The following is an 8,002-nucleotide window of genomic DNA, read 5'->3' on the forward strand; positions in this document are numbered from 1 at the left end:
GGGGGGGGTCAGATCATGTGACCTGTGGAGGTCATGAAGCAGACAATGGGTGACAATATCTTCGTACATATGCAAAACTTTACATTTTTGTCCTTGTCCCTTAAAGGCAACATATTTTTAGCAGAAGTCCTTTAGTAAAGGTGGCTGAGAAGCAAAATGTTGACCTACTTGGGACAGAACCCTGGACTTTGGGGTATTGTGTCCAAGAGTCTTAGGAAGATAAACTCATAGGCCTATGAAGCTCTTTCACATTTTTTCCTTCCCATGCAGTTAAACTGTAGCTATGGATGTGTATTCCTGCATTTTTTTTTTCCTTTTTGCAATATCTTACCGAATAGATTAGCTTATTAGAGCATCTCAAGGGGTTGGAGATGGGAGTTTAATCTCCAGCTATTTCTTTCTCTGTGCGGGAGAAAAAAATATCAGGATTCCAATGCTAAGTAATATTTTCTCAAATAAAAAAAAATCTCTTACATTGAGTCATAAGCTGTACATTACACATAATATAGGAGGCAAGGTCTTCATATGACAATTTAAGGGGTTGATCCAAAGACTATTGAAGTCAATGGGAATTTTTTGGGATTAAGTCCTCCGTGATCCAGTATCAAAAGAATATATTTTGAGATGAGATGGACATGTTTTATTTCCAGACAAATTCATCCTCTGTGGATGAGAGCTTAGTGAAGGGATAGTTTGTATGTGTATGGAAATGGGTGGTGGAAACAGGGAAGGGGGAGGTAAGAGAAGCTGGGCAAATAAATTAAGGAAGCAGATGAGCTTTACAGCTCTTATTACTCCAGGCAGAGAATATACTGAAGCAGCTTTGAAGGTCTTTGAGAAGAGTTGTTTCTATTTTGATCTGGTGGGAAGTTGCATTCTATAAAGCTAAGGCCTTTCAGAAAAAGGGACTTTAAACCGGTGCAAGAGAACTCAGCAGGCTAAAGTGAAAACAAAACACCCCTAACATAAGGTATTCAGTAAGGGTATTATAATTAGAATTCCCCCAATGATAACGCTGGTAACAAAGACATAGGACCGCTTTAGGCTGTGAAGTGTTTGAAGAATGAAACAGACCGAGAAAATCAAGGGTACCACAGAGATTGTTTTGTGAATGTGGCTGAAATTTGACTACTTGATAGGCGGGACAGTGAAGTTTGTTCCTAGGCACTTCTATATGAAGTTTTAGGCAGAGAGAGAGAGAGAGAGAGAGAGAGAGAGAGAACTACTAGGCAAATTCTTTTTGTATTGAACCATATGTTCTGTCTCTTTGACTTTCCACTATCCTAGGGCCATCTACACAGGGTAAAAAATGCACCTTAATTTGAGCTCTGACCATCCCGTGTCACACTTCTGCACCAGTCCCAAACCTTTTTGTTAGCTGAAAGTTATAATTTGGAGATAAAACTAATATAGAAATATCCTGAGCTTTTTAAAAATAACTTTTTCCCCTGTACATTTTTTTTAAGTATACCATACTCAGGTTAGAATCAGGGTTGACCAAGTGGGAAAGGATATCTCAAGGGTGGCTTTTGAGGTAACCGCCTTAGTCATCATCTGACCTTTGGTCCCATTCCATACTTTTCACCATTTCTCAGGTGAAAACTGAGATACGTGGGGTCAAACCACATCTGAGTGACAGCAAGATGGCAAAATTATTAATTAGGAAGAACATACAAACTAGGAGAGACTGGATCAGTTTGTCCCTGAGCCTACCAAGAAAGGCAAGATTCCACACTCTCCTCTCCTCTCCTCTCCTCTCCTCTCCTCTCCTCTCCTCTCCTCTCCTCTCCTCTCCTCTCCCATCACTGAGTTAACTGGTGCAAACTTCTTTTGTATATGAATTCATTTTGCAGCAAGTGAAGTAGATGGAGGACAAGGGGAAAGAGGAGCAAGAGAGAGAAACTGGAACATTATAAAAGTAGTGGAAAAAGTGAGATGATAGAGAATTGTCCCTGACAAATCAGTACAGTCAGAACGCATGCCAACCCATTTCTTTTTTTCTCCTGAAGTCCCTCTTTCTTTTCTCTGTCCACTGTATGTCTGAAAACATTAGCAAAATTCTGTTTATTTTCACTCATTTTAGGGGCTGCATATGTGTGGAAGGAGCAGTGACCCTGTCTATAATTGCTGGATTCATATGTGGCTATCTTCATTTGAGGCTGTATTTATCTAGCAATGGCCTTTCATGTGTGATCTCAAAGTAAAGCAAATCTACTTTGAAAAGAAAACTTAATAGGCCTGACCATATGCTATATGTTTAAATGGGGCTTCATATAATTAAGGGATAGAGGCTGTACTACTTAGGAGTTGATTTCATTAAAAAAAACCCCAACCCTAACTTACCCCTTCTGTCTTACAGTCAATTACAGGATGCAGTCGGGAATTATCACATGGAAAATGCCACCAATGCTGCTGCCCAACTGCATCCCACCTAAAACTGGCTCCCAGTTGCACTCAGATGGCCAATTTGCAACATTGGGAGCTTCCCATTTTTTAAAAGCAGTGGGCTAAAAGTGGCTGGGAGCTGGGTTTAAGGTGGGATGCAGCCAGGTGGCAGCATTGGTGGCATTTTCCATGTAATAATTTTTGGCTGCATCCCTTAATTGACTGTAAAACGGAAGGGATAAATCAGATTTTTTTAATGCAATAAACTCCTTAGTCCCAACAAACTTCCCAAGTTTTAGGTGCGGCCATTTGCAGGGAAGGAACCTTCAGACAGCTACAGCACCCAATGAAGCATATATTCAATGTGATCAACATTCATGGGTGAAGTGAGTAGCTGCAGTCCTTGCTGTAAGGGGAAAAAGTTCAATGATGATGATAATGGAGGAGATGATTACCCAGTTTGCTAAAGCTTTTCTCAAGGACGTTCTTTAATTGGAATTAGCTAGTGATCCAAGTCTCTGAAACCCAGGGACTAGAAGAGAAGACTTCTTAATTATACTAGTGGGGGCCTGAGTTCCATTTCTAATATAGCTAGGTGATATTGAATTGCTGCACTGAGTGATTGTGTGATAGACTACTTTTGCAGAAGACAAAATTTCTTTTTTGAATTTGTGTTAAACATGTACACGAACCATATGAAAATATAAGAGCCATGCTGGATCAGACCAAATCTATCTAGACAGCATTCTGTTCAACCAGTGATCCATCCATTGCCTAAGGGAAACTCTCCAACAGGACAAGGGCGTTCTCCAGCTTATGTTCTCCAGCAACTTATTTACACAGTTATACTGTATCTGGTAACAGAAGGAATATTATGATGACACTAATCTCTATATCTCATTGTCATCCAAATCAGCTGGAGCTGTGCAAGTGCTGTGTGGGTACCTGGCTGCTGTAATTGGGTGGATGAGGGCTAATATACTGAGGCTGAATCCTGATAAGACCGAGGTGCTGTGGATTTGTGTTTCTCATGTCCAGGAATTGAGTAAACAGCCTCTCCTGGATGAGACTTCATTCCCAGTGAAGGAGCAGATACATGGCTGTGGGATACTCCTGGAACCATCCCTGTCATGGAAGGCCCAGTAGACTCACCAGCTCAGATGCTTGGTCCCAGTTTCAGTTGGTGCAACATCTGTTGCTTTTCCTGGACAAAAGTAACCTAGCCACAGTACTTCAAGTACTACTAACCTCCCATTTATAATATTGTAATGTGCTCAGTATGGGACTGCCCTTGAAGAATACTTAGAACCTAAAGCTAGTGCAAAATCTAGCAGCTGAACTATTCAATGGAATACTTCATATGCAGAATATAATGTTGGTAATAATAATAATAATAATAATAATAATAATAATAATAATAATATATTTATATCCCGCCTCTTCCATTTTGGGGATCAAGGCGGGTAACAAAAAAGTTTGTACAATACACAACAATAAAAACAACAAGCTCCACAAGCCCCCGGCCCCACCCTCCCTCCCAAGTATAAAATTAAACAATAAAACATGGTTAAAATATACATAATAATACATAAAAATTAATAAACAATCCACAAACGAGCAAAATAATAAGAGGAAGGGGATTCAATTGGTTCTGGACATTATCCATCTGGGAAGGCCTGCCGGAAGAGAAAGGTTTTTGTTGCCTTTTAAAAAGCCTCGAGTGAGGATAATTGGCGAATCTCTTCCGGCAGGTCATTCCAAGCTTTTGGAGCGGTGACAGAGAAGGACCTCCGGGAGGTCACCGCCAGTCTGGTTTTTCTAGACTGTAAGAGGTTTTTCCAGGAGGATCAGAGTTAACGGGAAGAATTGTATGGGAGGAGGCATTCCTTCAAGTAGACTGGACCCAGGCCATGTAGGGCTTTATAGGTGATAACCAACACCTTGTACGGTGCCTGGAAGCTAATAGGCAGCCAATGTAATGATTTTAAAATAGGTGTAATATGGTCGAACTTGGATTTTCTGGCAACCAGTTTTGTATCAATTGGAGCTTCCGAACGTGGCACAAAGGTTGCCCCATGTAGAGCGCATTGCAGAAATCAAGACGAGAGGTTACTAGAGCATGTACGACCGTTTCTAGGTCCCGCTGCTCCAGGTAGGGGCACAACTGGCATATCAGCCAAAGCTGATAACAGGCACTCATGGCTGTTGCATCAATCTGAGAAGACAGTTGAAGCGACAAAGCCAGGAGCACCCCCAAGCTACAAATGCAGTCTTTCAGGGGAAGTGTGACCCCCATCTAGAACTGGTAAACTTATCTCCATACCCAGATTGAGGTTACCTGTCACCTCTGTTTTATTTGGATTCAGCTTAAGTCTATTTTCCCTCATCCAATCCATTACCGACTTCAGGCAGTCATTCATGGGGGAGATGCCCTGCTTGGTCATTGATACAGTCTGAAACATAGAGAAATAAATTTGGGTGTCATCAGCGTACTGATAACACCCTGACCCATGTCTCCGGATGATCTTACCCAGTGGCTTCATGTAAATGTTATACAGCATGGGGGACAGAATGGCGCCCTGAGGGACGCCAGATGTCAGCTCTCTCTTAGAAGAGCAGCTGTCTCCCAGCATCACCATCTGGAATTGGCCTGAGAGGTAGGAACGTAGCCACTGCAAAGCAGAGCCAGCGATTCCCAACTCTATCAGGCGTTCCAGAAGGATACCATGGTCTATGGTATCGAAGGCCGTTGAGATGTCCAAGAGCACCAACAGAATTGCACTGACTTCCAGTATGTTTTTGGTCTGAATCTGAGGTACTTTTGATGACATCTGAAGCCCAGCTTGTGGGTTCAATAGATGAAGAAATGTTTCTTCCTATATATGCCTGTCCAAGAACTGAGGTCTTATGGTGGTGGGAGGTCCTCTTCTATGTGCCACTAGTGAGGTCAATACACTGAATTGGATTATGGTAGAGGGCCTTTGCAGCCATGTTACTGCAATTGTGGAATGCCCTCTCTCACCTTGGAGGACCAATTGGCATTGAAATAATTTAGGCATCAAGTATAAACTTGTGTTTTGTTTTGTTTTTTGTTTTTTTTAAAATCAGCTTTCAAATATGTTCTAACTCATTATTGTTTAATGTACTTTAGTATGTTTAAATTATTTTATTGTTTGCAATTTTACTTGTAAGCTGTCCTAATATCTTTTTGATACGTGCAGTATAGAAATGTTTTAATTAATAAATACATACTGTATTCCTTCTGCTACCTGAGACAGTATAATTGTGATAAGTTGCTGGAGGACACAGTTGCCCTCATACCCTGTTGGAGGGTTTCCCTTAGGCAATGGATTGATCACTGTATGAACAGAATGCTGACTAGATAGCCCTTTGGTCTGATCCAGCATGGCTCTTCTTATGTTTTTATATGGTTCATGTACATGTTTAACACAAACTGAAAACAGGAATTTTGTCTTCCAGAGAAGTAGAGACTAGCACACAGCCACTATAGCACCACCACAATTTAACAATATCCAGCTATGTTAGGAATGGAACTCAAGTCCCTGCTAGTATAATTAAGAAGTCTTCTCTTCTAGTTCCTGGGCTTCAAAGGTGTGGATCACTAGTTAATTCCAATTAAAGAACTTCCTTGAGAAAAGCTTTTGTAAACTAGATAATCATTACCATCCTCATCATCATTGGATAAAAACCTTTCCTCGTAGCAAGAACTGCAGCTACTCAATTCTCCTGGTCTGAAGTACATAAAATAAATCTATTCTTCTGTGAAAACAACTCAAACAATGATGTGGGATAGCACTACCTGCTTCCCTTCCTCATTTTATTTTGAATCCAGCTATATCTTTATTGTGTCTGATACTAAATGACAGGGCAGAGAGGCGATATCATATTCCTTAACAGAGCTGATTGTCAAATGATTTTGCACATGACAATGCAACTTTCATCAGATTGGTAGAATCTGGAATTATGGGGTTCTGTTACTTTTTGGTGATATTTCTGTTAGTATAACGTCTGTTTCTCTTTTTCATTGATTTGCATTTGCTCATCTAATTTACATATTGTTGTTGGAAAAGTCATAATATTGGGAATAGGTGAGAACTTCCTTCCTTCCAGTTTGTTTTAAAATTTAAAATAATCGTCATATCATGATCCTAAACATCTTTTAAAAAGCTGTTAAGATGGATCTTTTCCAGCAGGCCTTTCCCGAATAGATACCTGGCCACCAAAAGAAAGCCCAGCCTCTTTACCCTGACTCTGCTGCACATATTGTTTGTTTGATATTAAGTGATGTTTTAAACTATTAACTGTTTAATTGTATTTTAAGGGGATTGGGTTTGTGGGATATGGAAAGTATTTTTACTGGAATGTATATTTTGATGTTGTAAGCTGCCCTAGTTGTGTTGCACAGAGGGGCGGGATAAAATTTGAATCTGAATGTGGGTGAAACCAAGATTCATCATCCAGACCTAGAGCTGAGAGTATTTAAAACTCTGGTTTTGAATTTCTGTGTATTTAACTAACTCAGACTGAAGCTGTCCTCACTGCCCCAGGAGATGCCTTATCTTCACTACTGATTTCTTTTTTTTTTTTAAAGAAAATTACCAAAATATTCACATTCAGGATGGGGTGGGTGTGGGCGGGGCTGGAGTAGCCGGTTGCATGCTGCTTTAAGAAAGAGGAAGTTCTAGGCACACGTGGGAAACAAACTCTCTGGGCTCTGGTTTGCTGCAACAGTGTCCTTTAATACACCAACCAAAACACTCTTACTCCTCTCCCCTTGTGCTTAACAAACACGGGCCAACATGCCAAACAGTCTCAACTCTCCCGTCTCGCGGACAAACCCATTAACTTCCCGGACCACTACCCTTGGTGCCTTCAGGGTCCCGGCTCGGCCTCGCCCCGGAGTGTTTTTCCAGCGGCTCCCGGTCAGCCTTGTCGCAGTCCTGGGGAGGGGGTCCGCACTCCCACTTTTCCCCCTTAGGGTCCCACCACTCGTCCTCTAGGTCTCTGTTGGGAGGCTGAGCCCAATCCTCCTCGTCAGAGTAGGTGAAATCCCCTTCGGTCCGGGGGTTCCTCAGTTCTACCTCTTGGTGGGGTCCTTTCCGTCGGAAGGTAAGTCTAGCTCGGAGAGACACTGGGACTCCGTCCCGCCCTAGGCTCCTCTTTACCTGCACTGCCCCTCTCTCGTCCGCAACTCCGCGACTTCCTCTTCCGCGTCGTCTCCCTCCTCCCGAGCGCCACTCTCCCTTTCCTTTTATCCCTCCTCCTGGGCTCCTCCCCTCCTCCTTTAACTCCGCCTCCTGGCTAATTCCTGTCTCCTTTTCCACCTGGTCCACTTCCACCCCCTCAGCTCTCCCTGTCTCCTGACTCCCCTCACTACAGTGGGTGGAGAGGAATGAGATTTAAAAATAAAAATAAAAAGTGAGAGTAAGCAAAACAGAAGGATATTGCCTGTTGATGTGCACTACAGCCATGTTTTGTCCTTGCAGCCCAGAGAGGGTGAATGCTTCTCTGTGAGACTTACTATCAGAAAGAAAGAGACACAGAGAGATGAGGGCAAGAGGGAAGCTGCCACATGATTTAATCTAAATTGAAATTC

This window comes from Sceloporus occidentalis, unplaced genomic scaffold (genome assembly GCF_023333645.1).
Source record: "Sceloporus occidentalis isolate IW3139 unplaced genomic scaffold, rSceOcc1.0.p SCAF_4, whole genome shotgun sequence".
NCBI classification, from domain to species: Eukaryota; Metazoa; Chordata; class Lepidosauria; order Squamata; family Phrynosomatidae; genus Sceloporus; species Sceloporus occidentalis.